Genomic DNA, 22,338 nt, shown 5'->3' with positions numbered 1-22,338 from the left:
AAAATGCTTCTCTGAGCTCACAGCCCTTGTTAATCATTTAAAACCAACAATCCAAGGTTGGTTTGCTAGTGATTTATCTAATCTCACCCTTCAAAATGGATGCAAACCAACACATAACCAGCCACCAGGTTTTATTAATCATTTCAGCCCACCTTTTTTCCCCCATTTTTAAAAACAAACAGCATAAAAGTGGTCTTAAGGGACATTAGTCTATCATCCTCTCAGTCTTACTTTTTTTTTTCCCCCAGGCAGTACTGGGGATCAAACTCAAGGTCTTGGGTATGCCACATCCTCAAGTCCCCCTCCCCATCTTCTCAGTTTTGCCGACTTACCAAACAAACTGTTTTCCTTGCCTCCAACAATGTCCTTGATTGACTGCACCTTTATCTACTTGGGTTTAGTAACACAGTAAGCCCATCTTTTTTCCTCCAATATGCAATGATGTCTTCGTTAGTAACTGTATCTATAAGTTGGGAGTCTCTTATCAGCAGTTATGTATTTCACCTTTAAAGGAGATGTGTGGTTCTTTCCACAAAACAAGACCAAGGCAACAGGGCTGAGACTAAGAATTTTTTAAACTCAATGGTACTTTATAGACAAAGTTCATTATCCAATGCAAGAGAAGTTGGGTGGTTTGCCCAAGATCATATACCTAATAAATGGCTGAGCTGTGGCTAAAACAGAAAAGTTTCAGACTAAGACTACTCTCTTCACTTTTCCTGTTAGCAGGTTGCACTGTCTTTATTTTTTTGTTTGTTTGGTCGGTTGGTTTTCTTTGCATTTCATGAGAAACCATGTTCATTCTCTGCTCTACCACTATTTTATTGTTACTGGGCACAAATTGTTAAATAAGTGACAAAATGGTAGGTTCTTTTCTCCAAGATTGAGAACTTTATAAAACATCAGTAAATATTAGTAAAAGCTGGACACCAATTCTAATAAAAATAAATATTTGCCAAGTGTAAGTGTCAAAAAATAAACATTCAAAAACAGGCACCACTTCCACTGAAAATTCACAGCTTCAGAAAAACTAACAGCTGGTTTTTCTAAGAGTCCTGGGGTGTAGGCAGGAGAAGCTACAGACCCAGTCTAGCACAATTCGTTCCTTCATTTATTAAACAGTTGTAAGGTGTGTAATGCATGGCTGGCATTTTTTAAAACAAACAGCATGATGGTGCACATCCAGCTACTCGAGAGGCTGGGGCAGAAGAATGTTCAGTTCAAGACCAGATTGGGCAATTTAGTAAAACCCTGTCTCAAATTTTAAAAAAAAAAAAAGGGGGGGTGTATTCAGTGATAGCTTGCCCAGTATGCACCGAGGCCCAGAGTTCAAGGAAGAAAAGAAAAAAGACAGTATTCCTTCTCCTGAAGGTAGAGAGTCCCGCAATCTGGAGTGGTAAATCTAACCAGCTCCAAGGCCCTGGCCATCTGGGTCTTCCCCATCTGGTCCTCCACCCCGCCCCTATGCTCAGGGTAGAGTGGCAGAGGTCTCTGTCTAGGATGTTCCATCTTCCAGGTGGGCGGTAAGATGAAGCGCAGATAACTGGAGGCGTGACCCCAGGCGAGGCATAGCCCAGGACAACCTCAAACTCAGTGAGGACACCCCACAGCCTTCACTAGAGCCTATAACCCCTTCTCAACACCTACTGACCCAAATTGTTCGCCTCAAAGCCCGCCCAAAACCCATGGTTACCTCGGGGGGGTCTCTTGTGGTCCAGACTGCACACCCAAGACCCCAGGGGCAGCTTCAAGTCTCCTAGGCAGAAGGAGATACAGGTAGCCCTCGGAGGTAAGAGTAAAAACTGTTGGAACCCGATGGACTTTAGGACCCAGAGAGAAGGGACAAGTAGCAAAGGGGGAGAAGAAAAGCCTCAGGGAGGTAAAGTTTACAACTGCCACTTCCGGAGGGTGGCGAGACGCGGTGCCCCTCGAAACCTTTCTCAGACTTTCTCAGACCGCCAGGCCCCGCCCCGGCCCCGCCCCAGCAGGCCCACCCCTTTCCGCCCCGCCTCCCGCAGCCCTGGACGCGCGGCTCCAGGATACGTACTCGGAGAACGCCGGGCTGGGATTGGAAGGGCCCTCCCGCGGAGCTGCGCGCCTTCGCTGGCCCGGAGAGCCGGCGCATGCGTCGTTGCTGAGGAGCGACGCGCGCTCCCGCACCAGGCGCTCCGCCTCCCGGCGCGAGAATTCGCCCAGCCCACTCTCCGATGCGGTGTCTTCTGCGCGCGGTCCCGGTGTCCTGGTCTCAGAATCCCCAGAGCTGACTGGAAATGCAGGTTTCCAGCCTCCTAATCCTTTTCACGCAGTATAAAAATCTGAGATCCAGCTCCTGCATCTTTAAACTAGCTGCTGTGTTGATTCCTATGGCCAAGGAAGACCCCGGGGGTCCTCTAGGGGAACTCGATGGCCTTGGTTCTGTACAAGTGGCTGCTTTCCCTCTGGATCGCTCCCCAGTTGCACAGAGCTTACAGTCCCCTCCTCCCATTCTCACTGCATCCCAGCATCGGGTGGTAAACAGGGTTGGAAGAATGCGGGTCAGTGTTGATGCTGTTAAGGCCACTTTCTCTATAAATATTGCATAACCAGGTCCATCTCAAAAAAAAAAAAAAAAGCCTTGGATCATTAGTGTGCACTCCATCTCTCCTTCTTCGCTTCTCTCCCCCACCCCATTCCCCACCCCCACCCCCGAGAGACACACACACACACACACCTTCCTCTATAATTTATACAGTACTATGGTTTCTTCAGATAGATGCTTCACAATCTGCCGCCACCTCAGGGAGATTGGAAAATCAAATCCTCTTTTGTTCCTTGCCTTTTGAAGGCCTATTCCCCAAAGAACAATGCAAATTGTCAAGATTTTGATTAGGGATTTTTATGTTCCTTCCCCCCACAGTGTTTAATACAAAAAGCCTTTTATGATAAACCCACTCTGTGTTGATTGTAATAAACCTGAAACCAGGTGTTGAGGTGGTCTGTCCCCAGCTCTCCCTCGGGAGAGCCAACAGTCATAAATAAAAATATATATTGAGACTAAAACCTCCTTTATTCTTGCAGCGCTGAAATCTTAATTGGCTTGAGTTTAGTCATTTTGATTTAAAAAGGAGGTCGTCCCTGCTTCTTAATACGTTAGCCAGAAAGGATAATTGCTTCAAAAGAAGGAGCTCAAAGAAAAAAAATAGCTCACTCCAAAGTTTAGAAAATAGAATGGAAAATTACAACAAATAAGATTACAGCTTCATTTTACAAGCCTTAAATACTATTTTTAAGTGTTTTTATTTGTGTTTTAACATCACAAAAGTGAATATTGCATGGCAAGGATAAGTGTATTGTACACTTTAGTGCAATTTGAAGATTTCCAGTCTTCATATATTTGATCATTCAGCATTTATACAAGACAGACTATGTACCCAGCATTGAGCTAGGTTATAGATATGCAGAGTGTATGCAGGGCCCAGTAGCACATATCTGTAATCCCAGCTATCAGGTGACTGAGGCAGGAGAAGAGTATGTTTGAAGCCAGCCTGGACAATTTTACCAGACCCTATCTCCAAATAAAATTTTAAAGAGCTGGGAGTAGCTTAAATTATACTACAGAGCTATAGTAACAAAACTGCACGGTATCAGCACCAAAACAGACATGAAGACCAATGGTACGGACTAGAAGACACAGAGACAAACCCACATAAATACAGTTATCTTATACTAGACAAAAGCACCATAAATATACAGTGGAGAAAAGATAGCCTCTTCAACAAATGGTACTGGGAGAACTGGAAATCCATATGTAGCAAAATGAAATTAGACCCATCTCACCCTACACAAAACTTGACCCAAAATAGATCAAGGACCTAAGCATTAAGCCAGCGACTCTGTGCCTACAAAAAGAAAAAGTAGGCCCAAATCTCCATTATGTCAGCTTAAGAACCAAATTCTTCAACAAGACTCCTAAATCGCAAGAAGTAAACTCAAGGCTCAATAAATGGGATGACATCAAACTAAAAGGCTTCTTCAGAGCAAAGGAATCAAGCATGAATAGAGAGCCTGCAGAACAGGAGAAAATCTTTGCCACCTACACCTCAGAGGATTCATCTCCAGGATACATAAAGAACTCAAAAAAACTTAAGACTTAAAAAAACAAATAACCCAATCAATGAATGGGCAAAGGAACTGAACTGACACTTCACAGAAGAAGAAATGTGTATGGTCAACAAATATATGAAAAATGTTCAACACCTCTAACAATTAGAGAAATGCAAGTTAAAACTACATTGAGGGGCTAGGGTTGTGGCTCAGTGGTAGAATGATTGCCTAGGACGTGTGAGGCACTGGGTTTGATTTTTAGTACTGCATATATAAATAAAATAAAGGTCCATTGCAACTAAGAAATATTTCAAAAAGAAAAACTACATTCAGGGGCTGAGGTTGTGGCTCAGTGATAAAGTGCTTGCCTACCACTTATGAGGCACTGGGTTTGATCCTTAGCACCACATGAAACTAAATAAATAAATAAAGGTATTGTACTTGTCTACAACTAAAACAATATTAAAAAAAAAACTACATTGAGATTTCACCTCACTTCACTAAATATGGCAATTATCAAGAATATAAGTATCAGTAAATGTTGACAAGGATGTGGAGAAAAAGGTACACTCATACATTGCTGGCGGAACTACAAATTAGTGCAACACTCTGTAAAGCAGAATGGAGATTCCTTAGAAAACTATGAATGGAACCACCATTTAACCCAGTTATTCCTCTCCTCAGTATATACCCAAAGGACTTAAAATCAGCAAACTACAGTGACTTGGCCACATGTTTATAGCAGCTTAATTCACAATAACTAAGCTATGGAACCAACTTAGGTGCCCTTCAACAGATAAATGAATAAAGAAAATGTGGTACATATACACAATGGAATATTACTCAGCCATAAAGAAGAATGAAATAATGGCATTTACCAGTAAATTAATGTAACTGGAGACTGTCATGTTAAGTGAAATAAGCCAATACCAAAAACCCAAAAGCTGAATGTTCTCTCACATATGCAGATGCTGACTTACAATGGTGGTGGTGGGGGCAGGGGAGTTACCAAATTGAACAGGGGGCAGTAGGGGTAAGGGAGGGGAAATGGTAATGGGAAAAGGCAGTAGAAGAATCAGATATAAATGTCCTATATTCATGTATGAATACATAACCAGTGTAATTCTACATCATGTAAAACAAGAAGAATGGGAAATTATACTCTGTGTATGTATGAAATGTCAAAATACACTCTACCATCATGTGTAACTGAAAAGAATAAATAAAAAAAGTTTTAAAAATAAAAATACAAGGGCTGGGGGTGTAGTTCATCTACTAAGAGCTTATCTAGCATGCACCAGGCCCTGTGTTCAATTCCCAGTACCTCCAAGCAAATAAAAAAAGGAAAAAAAGAAATATAGAGTATATAATATGAGTGCAGTGGGGATCGGTGGGGAAATGTTAAAATCAACCCTATAAGGTCCTTGCTTAGCATCTGGACAGCCATCTTAAGTGACAGCCACCATTTTAAGGAAAAAGTTTCGCTTTCCTGCCCAAGGGCGTTTCTGAGAAAGGCTCACCACTCCCTCATACCAACCCAACCCCTAACTGCCCGCATTAGGACCCACTCAGCTCTGATTCCTGAGCCTGCCCCATAAACATCCTGGCCCCCAAGCCTGTTTTACCTTTCTCTGCCATAGAGAGATGGCCTTTATTTGTCAGCTCTGACAAACTCTCCCGTGTATCTCTGCCTGGTCTCCATCTTTAATTTCTCACTTACCCATCTCTGGTTCCTCGCTTTCCCTTCAAAACCTGAGCACCTGGAAAGGATTTATAGAAAAGAACTTTGAATTTAGTCTGGGAAGGTATAGATTAACCAAATTAACAGGAAATTGGAAAGAAAACTTGGAAGCTACAAACACCAGCACGATAAATAGCAAGGAGGAATTTGAACAAGTGGAAGAAGCTCTGTGTGCAGGAGAAGGAGAAATATGCCAAGCCCAGATCACAGAGAACCTTCTATGTCATACTTATGAGTTTATCAAGCAAGAAAACTACTGAAGGGTTTTAAGCAGAAAAATTACAACAATTACACAATAAATCAAATCATTCCAAAATACTTGAAGATTTTCTTTCTGATAGTTACAAGGTCCATTCTCTGATATCTCTTGTCTGTTATCTACTGCTACTTAAGAAAAAACATTTAAAGAGACACTCTCCAACTGACTTTTTTTTTTTTTTTTGCTTCATTTCATTCATCTCTTCTTTCTACCAATGCTTTTCAAATATAATCAAATCTCAGGGGCTGGGGATATAGCTCAGTTGGTAAGCACAAGGCCCTGGGTTCAATCCCCAGTACCACAAAAAAAAAAAAAAAAGATATAATTAAATCTATCCCCACCACTCAACCTAAATAGGTGAGACACCTGAATTAACTCTCCTCCGATTTCCAGCATAGGTGAGAGTCTACACTCCTTAGTTTCTCCAACTCTGACCATTTTGATGCTGCTCAAAGAACTGTTATCCCTTCTTGCCCCTCAACATGATGTTTCCTGGTTTCGCCCCCAACCTTCACTTTATGCCAGATAAGCTTCCTAGATGATGTTATCCATTCCTGCAGGTGTGAACTCTAGGTCCAGATATTCAGATCTTTAGGTCTATCTCTGACCTTTCCTGAGCTCTGATTTTGAACTTTTAACTCCTATTTGAACAGTGCCATTTTAATATCTAACATTATTGAGTTCAGAATACCTAAGATGATTATCTTTCTCAACTCATCATGGGAGTCTCCCAAAGTACTCTTTTGCCTGTTTTTAAAATCTACCTTCTCCCCACCCCCAGTACTGGGGGCTGAACTCAGGGGCACTCTACCACTGAGCACATCCCCAGCTTTTTTCTGAGTTAGTCTCACTAAGTTGCTGAAGCTGGCTTCGAACTTGTGATCCTCCTGTCTCAGCTTCCAAAGTTGCTGGGATTAAAGGCATGCACCATCATGCCCAGTTGTTTATAAAACCTCTAATCTCTTAGACACTCAGGCAATAAAAACTCAAGCCAACTTTTTTCTTCTCTCCAGGCTCTCAATTCCTGTATCCAAGAATCCTACATTTTCTCTAGGCTCCTGTCTTCTTCCTTTGCCTACTACTAAACAGCTGCCTTTGTTTGTTTCTGTATTGCTTTCTACCCAGACACATGTAGTCAGGACCTTCCTTGTGGCCAGATGCAAGTCATCCATGTCCCTGTTCTATGCAGTTGGCAATTAAAATCTAAGGGCATTTTTAACCTGGAAAATATGGGAGAAGAGGATCAAATAACAAAAAATCAAAAGCAGGCCTAGAGGCACATGTGTATCTTTATGACACTGGGGAGTGTTAGGAGCGGATTGTTTGTGTGTGAGCCTCAGGGCTCTCTAAAGCACCAGATGAGGCACATCCTTTTGACCTTTCCATAACCTCCCCAAGAAAGTTCAAACACCAGGTGCTTGATTATTATGCTGTTTTGGTATCAACCTAGAATTGAAAGGCCTTGGCCTAATTGTTGTTCTCAGTGACTTTGGTCCTTTGTTCCTTCAGTGTGCTACAACAGAAATGAATCTTTCTATAGCATAACTCTGATTACACTCTCATCATGTTACTGTCTTGATTAATTCTAGTGGCTCCTCATTGCTTACAGGATAAAACCCAAACTTTTCCCCCTCAATCAAGATATAATTAAATCTATCCCCACCACTCAATCTAAATAGCTGAGACACCTGAATTGACTTCCTAACTGCCTTTCCCACTTGCCTCCTCCTATCTTATACCAAATCTTATTTCTTATTCAGATTATTATTCTTATTTCTGATTAGCAACTCAAGACACACATATTTGATTAATGCAATAAAATGTAGGCATATGGTTATATTAAAAACCTTAAGATATATAAGTTAACATAAAATAAAAGATATAAACCCAGGTACCATTAAACATACATGCCAAGCTCTATGCTAAGTAACTTCACATTTATTTTAATTTCTTTCCAACAATGCAAATATCCTTATCATTTGCTCTTATAATACATGGTGACTTAAAAAATTGGGGCAAATTTAGCATGTGCAAGGCCCTGGGTTCAATCCCCAGTACTGCAAATAAATTTAATTAAATTAAATGAATTGGACCTAATACAGAAGAGCAAAAGTCTCCCCAAACTTACAAAACATCCAAAGAACTCTTAAAATCCAACAATAAGGAAGCAAACAACCTAATTAAAAAATGGACCAAAGGTTTTAAAAGATGCCTCACCTATGCAAATATGTATATGAAAAACAGTTTCACATTGCATGTCATCAGAAAAAATGCAAATTAAAGCAACATACCATTCATTACAAACCTGATATAATGGCCAAAATCCTGAACACTGACACCATTGAATACTGACAAGGATGTGAAGCAAGAGAAAATCTCACTGCTGGTGAGAATGCAAAGTGGTGGGAATACAAACTGGTATTCTTATAAGAACACCAGTTCTGAGTTGGGGTTGTAGCTGATTGGTAGAGTGTTTGCCTCACACACATGAGGCCCTGGGTTTGATCCTCAGCACCACATTAAATAAATAAAAATAAAGATATTGTGTCCATCTACAATTAAAAGAATATTTAAAAAAAAAAAGGAATACCAGTTCTTATAAGACTAAACACACTCCCCTCGCCCCCCAGTACTAGGGATTGAACCCAGGACCTGACATTTGTTTAGAAAAACACTCTACCATTGAACTGAGCTATGTTCCAACCTTTTTTTATTTTTACTTTGCCCAGGATGACCTTGAATATGAGATCTTCCTGCATCAACTTCCCAAATAGTTGCTATGCTAAGTAACTTCACGGGGATTACAGCCCCTTGCATCACCATTTCTAGCAAAACTAAACATACTCCAACACTCAGGCTCTTTGGAAAACTTATGACTACACAAACTCTGGCACATAGATGTTTACATGTTTACAGCAGCTTTATTCATAATTACCAAAACTTGGATGCAACTAAGATGTTGCTTTAGTAAGTGAATGGATGAACTGGTATATCCAAAAAATGGGAAATAATTCAACACTAAAAAGAAATGAATTATCAAGCCATGAAAAGATATAGAGGAATTAAATTGTAGTATAAAGGTGTGTTAAGAATTATAATGTAAAAAAATTATGAATGTAATGCACTCCACTATTGTCATGTATGTAAGAAATAATAAAAAATAAATAATTAATTAAATAATTAAATAAGAAAAGATATAGAGGACACATAAGCACATATTACTAAAGGAAAGAAGCCAATCTGAAAAGGTTACATACTGTACAATTTCAACTATATGGGGTTGCAGATGTAGCTCAGTAGTACAGCACTTCCCTAGTATGTGCAAGGCCCTGGGTTCAATCCCTAATATCACAAAAGCTAAACTGAAAAGCGATCAATTATATAACATTCTGGAAAATGTAAAACTGTGAAGACAATAAAAAGATGTGGATAGAAATGAATATATACAGAGAACCATATAAGCTATTGAAAATACCCTATAAACTATTGTAATGGTGTAAATTTGTCCAAATCCATTGAATATACAACACCAAGAGAGATCTCAATCTAAACTATGGACTGTGAGCAGTAATGATGCATCAGTATAGGTTCATCAAGCATAAAAAAGTACCACTCTGGTGAGGACATGCTATGTATTTGTGGGGCAGAGGGTATATAAGAAATCTCTGTACATTTTTCTGTGAACATAAAACTCTTCTTAAAGTTCTTCTAAATTTAAAAATCTAAAACATTCATAAAATATTCTCCTCAAAGTGCTGCCTCTCTATCCCAGTTATAAAAACTGCTTAAGAATGTTACATTTCTTTTCAGACTTTTTGATGCATAGATATATTTTAAATTATAAGCTTTTAAGTTGAGCGCAGTGGCTCTGGAGGCTGAGGCAGGAGGATTGCAAGTTCAAAGCCAGCCTCAGCAATTTAGCAAGGCCCTAAGCAACTCAGTGAGACCCTGTCCCAACATAAAATATTAAAAAGGGTGGAGGATGTAGCTCAGTGGTTGAGCGCCTCTGGGTTCAATTCCCAGTACCAAAAAAGAAGAAGGAGGGCGGGGAGGGGAAGTGGAAGGAGAATAAGCATTTATATGTTTTCACACACATACACATTAGTACAGATACATTTATTTGCTTATCCATTCCCTATCCCATCCTTCTTGCTGAGCCCAATATGTTTGTAGCAATAACTGGTGAACTCCAAGAAGATGAATGTTCCAGTCAGGAATATCCTGTTTTGCACTGACAGTCACTGGCTCTCCCAAGGTCCCTTATAGCTAGAGCTAGGATTGGCTATAAGACCATTTCTGAGCAATAAAATATAAGGGCACATTTACTAAGATGAGAATAAAAAGAGTCTAAATGGATGACATTGTTTAGTTGATGCCCCATTCCTGGACCGCCTACTGCCTTTGAATTTCTTGTAAACAAACAAAAGTTTGTTTAAGCCTTGTACTAATTATGTATTCTATTACTTGAAGCTAGTGGTGTACTGATAAACCAGCTCTGGAAGGGGGATTTGTAGTGTTTGCTGATTTTTTTTTTAGTGTTTATTTTTAGTTGTTGTTAAACACAATACCTTTATTTATTTTTACATGGTGCTGAGGATGGAACCCAGGGCCCTACATGTGCTAGGTGAGTGCTCTACCACTGAGCCACACACAACCCCAGCCCTGCTGATTTTGTTGATGTCAGTACTCAAAATATTCTCACCATGGCCAATATTAAACAGACAACATGAAGTCTGACTGCAGAGTTGGGAAAAAGCATGACCACTTGGCTCTCAAAAGGCCTGCACTCTCTCAAGCCTATAAATCAGATCTAGCATGTTACTGCTTTAAGCCAAACAAGTGCTATCTGATGCACTATAATCCTATGTTGTTGTTGTTATTTTACTTGACAACATAGGCACATTTCTGTGTTAATATTAAATATAATATATTTTATGGCTGTTTGCAAATAATTTTATGAACGCCCGTTATTTATCCATTTAGATTATTACTAATTTGTTTATTTTAGTTAAAAACAAAAATAATAAGAGGGCATGGTGGTGCATACCTGTAATCCAGCAACTCAGGAGGCTGACGCAGGATAATTGTGAGTTCAAGGCAAGCCTCAGTAATTTAGCCAGGCTCTAAGCAATTTAATGAGACCCTGTCACAAAATAAAAAACAAAAATAGGGGACCAGGCTTGTGGCTCAGTGGTAGAGCGCTTGCTTCACATGTGAGACACTGAGTTTGATCCTCAGTACCACATAATAAATAAATAAATAGGGGCTGGGGTTGTGGCTCAGTGGCAGAGCACTTGCCTTGCACATGTGAGACACTGAGTTCGATCCTCAGCACCACATAAAAATAAATCAACAAAATAATATATTTTTTTTAAAAATTAAATAAATAAATAAATAAACGTATCAAATAAAGGTGAAACAGGGCTGGAAATGTGGCTCAAGCGGTAGTGCGCTTGCCTGGCATGCGTGCGGCCTGGGTTTGATCCACAGTACCACATACAAACAAAGATGTTGTGTTCTCCAAAAACTAAAACAATAAATAAAAAAATTCTCTCTCTCTCTCTCTCTCTCTCTCTCTCTCTCTCTCTCTCTTTAAAAAAATAAAAAATAAAGGTAAAACAGATCCAACATTTTTAAAAGATAAAGTAAAAAGGTTGGGATGTAGCTCAGTGGTACTGGGTTCAAATCCCCCGTACCAAAAAAGCAAAAACAAAAACAATAAAATGTTATCTTTGTAGGCACACCCTGAATATTTTTCTTTTTAAAATCCCCTGAAATGAAAATTGGTGAATAAAAGGAAAAACATGGAAAACTAAAACCAATATAATCACCTGTCCCTATGTTAAAAAATACTGCAAATGGACATAGTTTTATTGCCAACAATTCTGGGACCAAACAAAAATAAGTTGGTTGCTAGTTCCAGGGAATACTTGTCTATAAAAGACTGTAAATTTATTAAAGAGGTTACTTATGTGAACAGCTACAGTTTAGATCTTAAATGTTCCCCAAAGGCCCTATGTGTTAAATAAAAGCTCTGTCCTCATTTTAGCACTAGTAGGAAGTAGTGAAAATTTAAAGAGGTAGGACTTTTAGTCATCATGGGGATGCCCTTGAAGAGGACACTGGGACCCTAGTCCCTTCTTCATCTTCCTTTCTTTTTGCTCTCAGCCTGACCATGCGATAAGAGGTTTTGCTCTGCCACATGCTGCCAATGTGATGTACCACCATGCCACAGGCCCAAAGGAACAGGACTAATCAATCATGGAGTGGAACCTCCAAAACTGAGCCAAAATTGACCTTTTCATTTTATAAATTGATTACCCCAGGTATTGTTTACAGTGACAAAAGCTAAATAACACAAAGACTAAACATTTACTTATCAAGAAATGCTTAAAACTACTACCTTGCTGTGCCAACCAATATAAAATTATTACTTTATACAATGTTCCAATTCCAATCACTTCCTGACTTGCAAGACCTTCCCTAAAATTATCTAGCCCATGTACTACATAAAAATAAATGACTCTAGTTTTCCATCTTTTTTTTTTTTTTTTTTTGGTACCAGGACGTAACCCAGGGTGCTTAAACACTGAGCCACATCTCCAGCCCTTTTTATTTTTTATTTATAGAAAGTGTCTCACTAAGTTTCTTAGGGCCTCACTAAGTTGCTGAGGGGCTTTGAACTTGGGATCCCGCTGCCCCAGACTCCAGAGCCATTGGAATTACAAGCATGTGCCACCACACCCAACTAATTTTTCATCTTGTGACACTACTAAGGCTTCAAGTGGTATACTTTCTTTCTGCAGTAAATCTAATAAACTTAATTTTGCTTGATCAACAATTTTTATGATGAGCTTTTGAGGAGTAACTATTTGACAGAAAGTTTTAATTATTTATACCAACTAGCAGGTTACCTTCCAGGAAGAGTGTTTCAAGTATCAACACTGGATGAGAGTGTCTCCTTCCTTTGACTTTTACTGATACTATATTATTTTCCCATTATTGCAACTTTCAATTCAACAGGCAAAATGTGATATATCATTGTTATAGTGTTCTTTTACTTTGCATTTACCTGATGATTAATGAAGTTTAGCCACATATAAATGACACTTTTATGTAACTGCAAGTCCAAAACCACTACTACATCACACTGCCAAGAGAATAGAAAAGAGAATTGTGTCGTGCCTAAGAATTTAACTTATAACCTTTGAGGAATAATTATAATGCTCTAGCCAATTCTTTCCTGGTAGCATCCTTTAAATAAGCACATTGTTAGGTATTGAGCCTAAATGTTATTATTCCTTGTAGACTTACAGAGAACACAATTTGAAAACACCAAAGTTAAGGAGTGAGAGTGAGGGTAATGATGGAATGAAGGAACTACAATTGGTATGTATAGCAATGTAAATAATTACTCCAATATAAGCAACAGTGTTCTTGTTTTGTTTTGTTTTGTTTTGTTTAGAGAGAGAGAGAGAGAGAGAGAGAGAGAGAATTTTTTGATATTTATTATTTTTTAGTTCTCGGCGGACACAACATCTTTGTTGGTATGTGGTGCTGAGGATCGAACCCGGGCCGCACGCATGCCAGGCGAGCGCGCTACCGCTTGAGCCACATCCCCAGCCCCAGCAACAGTGTTCTTGCAAATTATGGGTAATAGGAAAGTGTCTCTCTTCTGACTTGTAAGTTTAGAAAAACATGAGCCAATATTTATTCTTAAATTATGCAAATATACATTTCTAATCCTATACTTACCCCCCCCCCCAGTTAACTTTACAAAATAATAAATACAGGCAAATAGGTGCTGGGGATGTAGTGGTACAGCACTTGCCTAACATGGGTTTGATCCCCAACACATAAAATAAATAAATCAATAAATAAAATCTACAATTATTTTGTAGGAAGATCTGACAAAGATCCAGATTTGGTATTGACCTGCATAAAACTGCTAAATAGGATTTTACCTCCCAAAGCTTAATTAGACTTCCCTGTTAAGGCTCTGAACTATTGTTCAAATAACTCAAACTTAGGGAACTATACTTCTAGGGAGGAGAATGATTCCAACAGACTACCCTGATAGTTAGAAAACAGGGTTTCCCAAAAAGAAAGAGAGAATGCAGAGAGAATGGTGGATCTAAGGACTAAGTTAAGGAAGAAGAGAGCCCACAGTGGACCCCTGAGAACTTCTTGCTCATCTTTATTTGTGAAAAATCATACACTGGTGAATATTTTTAAATCCTGTCAGAGAAACTGACAACTTTATAGTTGAAGTTGTTGATAGAAGTGAGAACCAGTTCATGAAGGGGCGGTAGGACTGTCCTATGTTCCCTCTTCTAGTTCTCTATAGAAGTCCTATGGTGATATCAGCATTGATTTCTGAGTTTTAAGTGGTAACCAACACAACCAAAGGAATGCAGAATTACTGGGGGGCTCAGAGAAGCAGTGGTCCACTTAGAGGCAACTGTGAGAAAAATCCCTATCCTTTAAGCTGGACATGGTTGTGCATGCCTGTAATCCCAGCAACTCATGAGGCTGAGAATGAGAATCACAACTTCTAAGCCAGCAACCTGATTCAATCCCCAGTACTGGAAAAAAAAAAAAAAAGTTTAGAAGATTGCCAGGTTTCTGTTCACTGACTAAAAGGCTTAGGAGTCACTCCAGTTGAACTGGGCTAACTGGGCTGTGCAAAATAACCACACAGGAGACACAAATACCTTTTTCTTTGGGGTCACTGTGACAGCTCCTCTGATCTTAAGGGTCTGCAGAGAGAGAGAGAGAGAGAGAGAGAGAGAGAGAGAGAATGGACGTGGGACCCCTTTTGTTGAGGAGAAGCTTCAAATGAGGCAAGGGGTCAGATTTCAGGAGGCTGACTCTTCAGCCGGTTGACTGACACCTGGGTAGGCCACACCCAAGGGCACAGTAAGAGAAGGGGACACATACAAGGCACTTTAGATTCTATCCTAAACAGGGCAAGGGGTTATATTACAAAGGAACAGGGAGCGTAGCTCCACACATGGGGCTGTAGAAAGACCCAGTCACTGGAACCCTAGAAGAGGGGGGCAGTCTAGCAGCATGGGTGCCTGACGCCACATCGCCCAGCAGGGGAGTTAACTCAGTCACGTGCTGGTCTCCCACATATTCCCCCTTTCTTAATATATACATAAAAAAGCAACTGGAAAATTGTATCTTTCAGTCACTGGATTCTTGATCATGATCTGTTATTGAAACACAAAAGGAATTAGTAGAAAATATATCTTTTTAATAACACAATATACTTGGGAGATCCAGGTTATTATTATTACTTTGTCAAACACTCATTAGAAGAGTCTTAATCTTTTCCCAATTTTACTGGGAGGCATTGCGTTTGGCCATAGTAACATAGACATTTTCATTGGCATGGAATTTAGGCCTCTCCATAAACCACAGAGCAGAGGGCTCATTCACATTATTCATTACATTGTCTTCTAGAGCATTATAACTTAGTTCTCATCCTTCCATCAACACTTTTCTGACCATGAAGGATCTTGGAAGTAATTTAAGTCAAACATTTTTAAAATCCATACATTGTAAATTTTAAGACATAGCCACAAAGGCTGTTATTGAAAAAGCAAGGAATAATATTTAAAGTAGTCATTTCAGGGATTATGAGACCAGCAGTTTGCCTAGGTCTGATTAATTGACATACACCTGTTGTAAAGCCTGAATATTAACCTCAGCATATTATAGCACTGAAATATTAGCTGGCAATAACTAATGATAAAATTAGGTCTGTCAGTAATGTAAATACTCTTAGAAAAAATCTATTTTAATAATCTTTGCTGTTGTTATTGTCCATATAGGTAAATGTAGTCTTAGTCACCAAAGTCCAGCATAATTGGCTGGTTTAGATTTCTCATATGCTGTCTTGCATGTTTCTGTCACTGGTGTGGTCGATTAGTTGCTCAGCTACCTTGGCTACCTCAGTCATGGGGGGTAGAGATGCGGAATCAATACACAGACTCTGGGAGCTGGTGAGAACTGGCTGGTGACAAACCTCAAGTCTAGTAGCTCAGTTTATTTTTGGAATGCACACAACTGTTATAGGGTTCGAGTGGGATGTGCCCATCAATCATACATAAGTAAGATAATATCCATAAGCCAATCATCTTCTGCCTAATGTAACCACACTGTGAGGAAACTCTAAATATTGCTGTCATAGTGGAAAGCAGTCTAGAAGGGTCTTTGTCCCTAAGAGGGGGGCTTACTGAGTCAGGGATTTCATGCCCTGAAGCCCCTGACTCTCGGTTTCCTGGCCCCGTAGTTTGGCAATGCTAACCACAAGTGCTGAGGATGTGGTTTCATTGATGGCTTGCTAGAGCAGAGCATCCCATCCTGCAGGTGTTCCTGTTAGGCCTGAAGGAATGTGGATTCCTCAAGCACTCGAAGCTGTTCATAGCTGCTCGTTGCAACTGAAATCTATTCCAACATTTCCTCTCCTTTTATTAAATTTGTTGCCAAAGGAGAACCATGATGAGAGAAGAAAGGAAAAGGGAAAAGCATAGAAAAAAGGGCATGAAGCAAGAAAGAGAAAAGCATCCAGTCATGGCCCATTCTTGTAGCTGTAGCTCCACTCATGGGGCAGTAGGAAGACACAGTCACTGGAACCCTAGAAGAGAGGGGCAGTCTAGCAGCATGGGTGTCCAGCAGGGGAGTTAACTCAGTCATGTGCGAGTTGGTCTCCCACAGGAGATAACATTGGGGAGGGGGGGTGCATGCATGTGTGCATATTTTTGGATTTTCTACTCTGTTCATGGAATCTGTTCATGTTCCAGTTTAACATTGTCTTAATTTTCATTAGGTTTGTAGTACATTTTTAAACTGCTAAGTAGTCTCTCTAGACTTTTCAAAATTTTTCTTATTTTCCCATTCATTTTTATTGTAGTTTATTGGTATATTAAAATTATACATGAATGGGATTCATTATGCCATATTCACACATACACATTACAATTGGATTGATCTAGTCCCCAATATCTTCCCTTTCTTCCTCCTCCCTCTCCCTGATCCAATTGCTCTATTCTACTGACCTCTCTTCCATTATTATTATTATTATTATTATTATTACTATTTTGATTGCTGCATTATAATTGTGTGTGTGTGTGTGTGTAATTCATTGTGGTATATTTGTACATAGACATACCATAATTTGGTAGATATCAGCCCCATGCCCTCCTCTCTTGGCTCCCTTCCTCTACCCCCTACTTTTCAAACTTTTCTTAACTTCTATCACACATTAATTAATTCAGATGCATTCAACAAGTATATATTGGACATCTATTATTTGCTAGATGTTGTAAGTGCTTCGCATAAAAAAGTAAACTCTACACACAAAAATCTCTGCTGTAGGTGGACTTCCATTTCAGTGAGGGACACAGGTGAGAAGTGAAATCAGCTATATGTCCAAAAGGCTTATTTTAAATAAAAAGATATAAGACAAATTTGATGGCTAATGTATCACTGTAATATGAACCAGAAAACAAAAAATAATGAAATCAATGTAATCCAATTGTGGGACCAAGCATGCATTCTTATTCCCATGTTAAATAACACTGGTATCAAGCAAAAATAACTAGCCTATTTGCTCCAGAAAATACCTATTCCTGGGATACAAGACTAAACTCCTAAACAATTCATTTATCAAGAACTAGCAGCTTGGGGCTGGGGATGTGGCTCAAGTGGTAGCACGCTCGCCTGGCATGCGTGCGGCCCGGGTTCGATCCTCAGCACCACATACAAACAAAAATGTTGTGTCTGCCGAAAACTAAAAAATAAATATTAAAATTCTTTAAAAAAAAAAAAAAAAGAACTAGCAGCTTTCTCTTAAGACTTACTTGAGACCTCTCTCTTCATGGTTTCTTGCTTGCAAAACCCACCTTAAAAATCATGGTCAATGGCCTTTTCCTAACTTCCTTACTGAGAGGGAATACTGAGGTGAGTTAAGGTAATAGCTTTGATAACTTAGATAAGAGGAAAAGCTAGATGCTCAGAGATTTTGGCACAAGTTTAAGAGTTTTTTAAAACAATGAGGTTTATTTAAAATTTTAAAAGTTCCTCAATGACGTTACTGATAAATAGACAATTCTTTGGATAGAGAATAATGATACACACACACACACACACACACACACACACACACACATACTTTTTTTTTTTTCTGTATTAGGGATTTAACCCAGAGCCTTGCCCATGCTAGAAAGCACTCTATAACTGAGTTATATACCCAACCCTTATGCTGACATAATTTTAACTTAAAATCAACTATTTATGCCTTCTCCCATACTTTAGTGGAAAATGAAAATGTTAGCACAATATTTTATTTAATACTAGATTATATGGGTTTGGTTTCTCATTATTTAAAATTTTAATTATTATTAATTTATTCACCCAGTAATTATTTCCACATGATTCAAGATTAAAACAAAAAAAAACTGTTTTTAGCTCCACATAAGTATAATAATAGATTTTAAAGAATTTAATCTCATGAATTCTTATAATCTTACAACAGATAAGGACTTAATGGACTCAAATAGTAATTTTCAGATTTTTTTTCATCAACTTGAAGATTTTAAACTCATATGAAAAATGAGTTAATTAAAGATTCCCCATGTGCAAGAAATAAAATCAAGACTCAATAAATAGGATGGATTCAAACTAAAAAGCTTCTCCTCAGCAAAAGAAACAATCAAGGTGAATAGAGAAACCACATTTGGGGAGCAAATTTTTTCCACATTTACATCAGATAGAGAAATAATATTCAGGATATATAAAGAACTCAAAAAAATTTAACATCAAAAAAACAAACAACCCAATCAATAGATAGGCTAAGGAGCTGAACAGACAGACACTTCTCAGAATATAATATATAATCGATCAACAAATATATGAAAAAAATGTTCAACATCTTTAGTAATTTGAGAAATGCAAATCAAAATTACTCTAAAATTTCATCTCTGGGACACTATGAAGGCAGTTCTAAGAGGAAAGTTCATTGCGTAGAGTTCATTCCTTCAAAGAAGAAAACAAATAAATGACCTACATTACATCTCAAAGCCCTAGAAAAAGAACAAATCAACCCTTAAAGCAGTAGAAAATAGGAAATAATTAAAATCAGAGCTGAAACCAATGAAGTTGAAACAAAACAAACAATTGAAAAAAAATTGAAAAAATAAAGTTGGTTCTTTGAAAAATAAATAAAATTGATAAACCATTAGCCATGCCAACAAAGAGATTTGAGAAAACTCAAATTACTAACACCTGTGATGAAAAAAAAGTATTACAACTCACACTTCAGAAATACAGAAGATAATTAGAAATTATTTTGAAAATTTGTACTCCAATAAATTAGAAAATATCAAAGGCATCAACAAATTTCTAGAGGCAAATGATATGCCCAGACTAAATTAGGATGATATACACAATTTAAGCAGATCAAGTTATTTTTTTAATATTTTTTGTTGTAGTTGGACACAATACCTTTATTTTATTTATTTATTTTTATTTATATATGACAGCAGAATGCATTACAATTCTTATTATACATATAGAGCACATTTTTTCATATATCTGGTTGTATACACAGTATATTCACAACAATTTGTGTCTTCATATTTGTACCTTAGATAATAATGATCATCACATTCCACCATCATTAATAACCCCATGCCCCCTTCCTTCCCCTCCAACCCCTCTCCCCTATCTAGAGTTTGTCTATTCCTCCCATGCTCCCACTCCCTATCCCACTATGAATCAGCCTCCTTATATCAAAGAAAACATTTAGCATTTGGGTTTTGGGGATTGGCTAACTTCACTTAGCATTATCTTCTACTCCATTTACCTGCAAATGCCATGATTTTATTCTCTTTTATTGCTGAGTAATATTCCATTTTGTATGTATGCCACATTTTTTAATCCATTCTTCTATTGAAGAGCATCTAGGTTGGTTCCATAGTTTAGCTATTGTAAATTGTGCTTCTATAAATATTGATGTGGCTATGTCCCTGTAGTATGCTGTTTTTAAGTCCTTTTGGTATAGACTGAAGAGAGGGATAGCTGGGTGGAATAATGGTTCCATTCTCAATTTTCCAAGAAATCTCCATGTGGTGCGGAGGGTCAAACCCAGCATCTCACACATGCTAGGCAAGCACTCTACTACTGAGCCACAACCCCAGCCCCATAAGCAGATTAATTTCAAGCAAAGAAATAAAGGATGCCATCAGAAGCCTACCAGTCAAGAAAAGCCAAGGACTGGATGGATACACAGCTGAGTTTTACAAGACCCTTAAAGAAGAACTAACATCAAAACTTCTTAAAATATTTCATGAAATAGAAAAAGAGGGAACTCTTCCAAACATATTCTATGATCATCCTGATTCCAAAACCAGTCAAAGACATATCAAAGAAAGAAAAATTCAGACCAATATCACTAATGAATATAGATGCAAAATTCTTAATAAATTTTTGGCAAATTGAATACAAAAACATATCAAAAAGATAGTGCACCATGATCAAGTAGGGCTCATCCCAGGGATGCAAGCTTGGTTTGACATACAGAAATCAATAAATGTAATTCATCACATCAACAGACTCAAACATAAAAATCATATGATCATCTCAATAGATGCAGAGAGAACATTTGACAAAATACAGCATCTCTTCATGTTCAAAATGCTACAAAATCTAGGGATATCAGGAACATACCTCAACATTGTGAAGGCTATCTTTGCTAAGCCGCAGGCCACCATCAGTCCAAATGGAGAAAAATTGAAAGCATTCCCTCTAAAAACTGGAACAAGACAGGGATGCCCTTTTTTACCACTTTTTTTTTTTTTAATTTCAAGAAAATTTAATATATTTTCTCAGGAAACAATAAAAAGGGGTGGTTACATAACAAAGTTATGTTATTTTTTTCATTGATTTTATTTTTTTAAATACATGACAGTGAAATGTATTACAATTTTTATTACACATTTATACCACAATTTTTCATATCTCTGTATAGGTTGACACCCAATTCGTGTCTTCAGACATGTACTTTGGATAATAATTTCCATCACATTCCACCCATCCTTGCTAATCCTCTGCCTCCTCCCTTTCCCTCCCTCTCCCTATCTAGAAATCATTTATTCCTCCCATGTTCCCTCTCCCTACCCCACTATGAGTCAGGCTCTTTATATCAGAGAAAATATTTGGCATTTGTTTTTCTGGGATTGGCTAACTTCACTTAGCTTACCTTCTCCAGTGCCATCCATTTACCTGCAAATGTCATGATTTTATTCTCTTTTATTGCTGAGTAAAAGTCCATTGTGTTGTAAGGGTCCGGCGGAGCGTCGGAGGGAAAGACCACACAAGAGACCAGCTTCATGCAATTGCAGGGGGAAGTTTTATTGGACCAGCATGCTGGGGCTCAAGGCTCACTCAGGAAGGGAGAGCAGCCCAGAGCCCAGAGCAGAGGTCAAGCAGAGCTTAAGTACACTTTTTAGAGAGGGCGCGGGGCTTTGCATACATCAGAACAAATCATCTTGAGGCACGGGAAAATTGAACAACAACCCTGAGCCATGATTAGTACATCCATTGGCGGGAACAGTCTGGGCAGAGGTGATTGGTCACCCCTGAGCGGGGTACATATTTAAACTGATTGGTTTTGTGGCCTGGATGCTTACGTCTGAGCTATTTTGGAGCCCTTAGCTAATAAACAACCAGGGAATCAATGGAAATATTCACTGGGCAGTTCAGGTATTGTTCTAACAGCTACAGAGATTACAGGTTCTGGGGGTAGCAGAGGAATTTTAACAATACCTGGCCTATTATTATTATTTTTAGCCCAAGCCTTTCAATTTAGAAACCTTACAATCCCCAGTCTTTTATACTTTAACTCAGACTCTTGCAGCTTAGAGTCAGCTTAGAAATTTTACCTTTACAGTGTATATATATATATATATATATATTTTTTTTTTTTTTTAGTTCTCGGCGGACACAACATCTTTGTTGGTATGTGGTGCTGAGGATCGAACCCAGGCTGCACCCATGCCAGGCGAGCGCGCTACCGCTTGAGCCACATCCCCAGCCCCTCCATTGTGTATATATACCACATTTTTTTTTATCCATTCGTCCTTCTTTTACCACTTCTATTTATTTATTTATTTATTTATTTATTGTTGTTGCTGTAATTGGACACAACACCTTTATTTTATTTATTTATTTTTACATGGTGTTGAGG

General features: G+C 38.5%; 1 protein-coding gene across 3 annotated transcripts in view; it reads right to left on the bottom strand.

The window, feature by feature from the left end:
- Positions 1-2,195, bottom strand: part of Ccdc171 (coiled-coil domain containing 171) — a 378,035-nt gene extending 375,840 nt beyond the window's left edge. Inside the window, exon 1 of one of the 3 annotated variants that reach the window (XM_078047666.1) lies at positions 2,048-2,195. The gene's annotated coding sequence lies outside the window, so the exon portion shown is untranslated. Of the gene's footprint in view, positions 1-1,693; positions 1,969-2,047 lie in introns of those variants that run through there. The other 2 variants (XM_078047667.1, XM_078047665.1) reach the window with 2 other exon arrangements.
- Positions 2,196-22,338: the final 20,143 nt, after the last annotated feature.

Source organism: Ictidomys tridecemlineatus, chromosome 4 (assembly GCF_052094955.1).
Source record: "Ictidomys tridecemlineatus isolate mIctTri1 chromosome 4, mIctTri1.hap1, whole genome shotgun sequence".
NCBI lineage: Eukaryota > Metazoa > Chordata > Mammalia > Rodentia > Sciuridae > Ictidomys > Ictidomys tridecemlineatus.
Note: the sequence above shows the minus strand (reverse complement) of the source record. Positions and strands in the feature narration are given on the sequence as shown.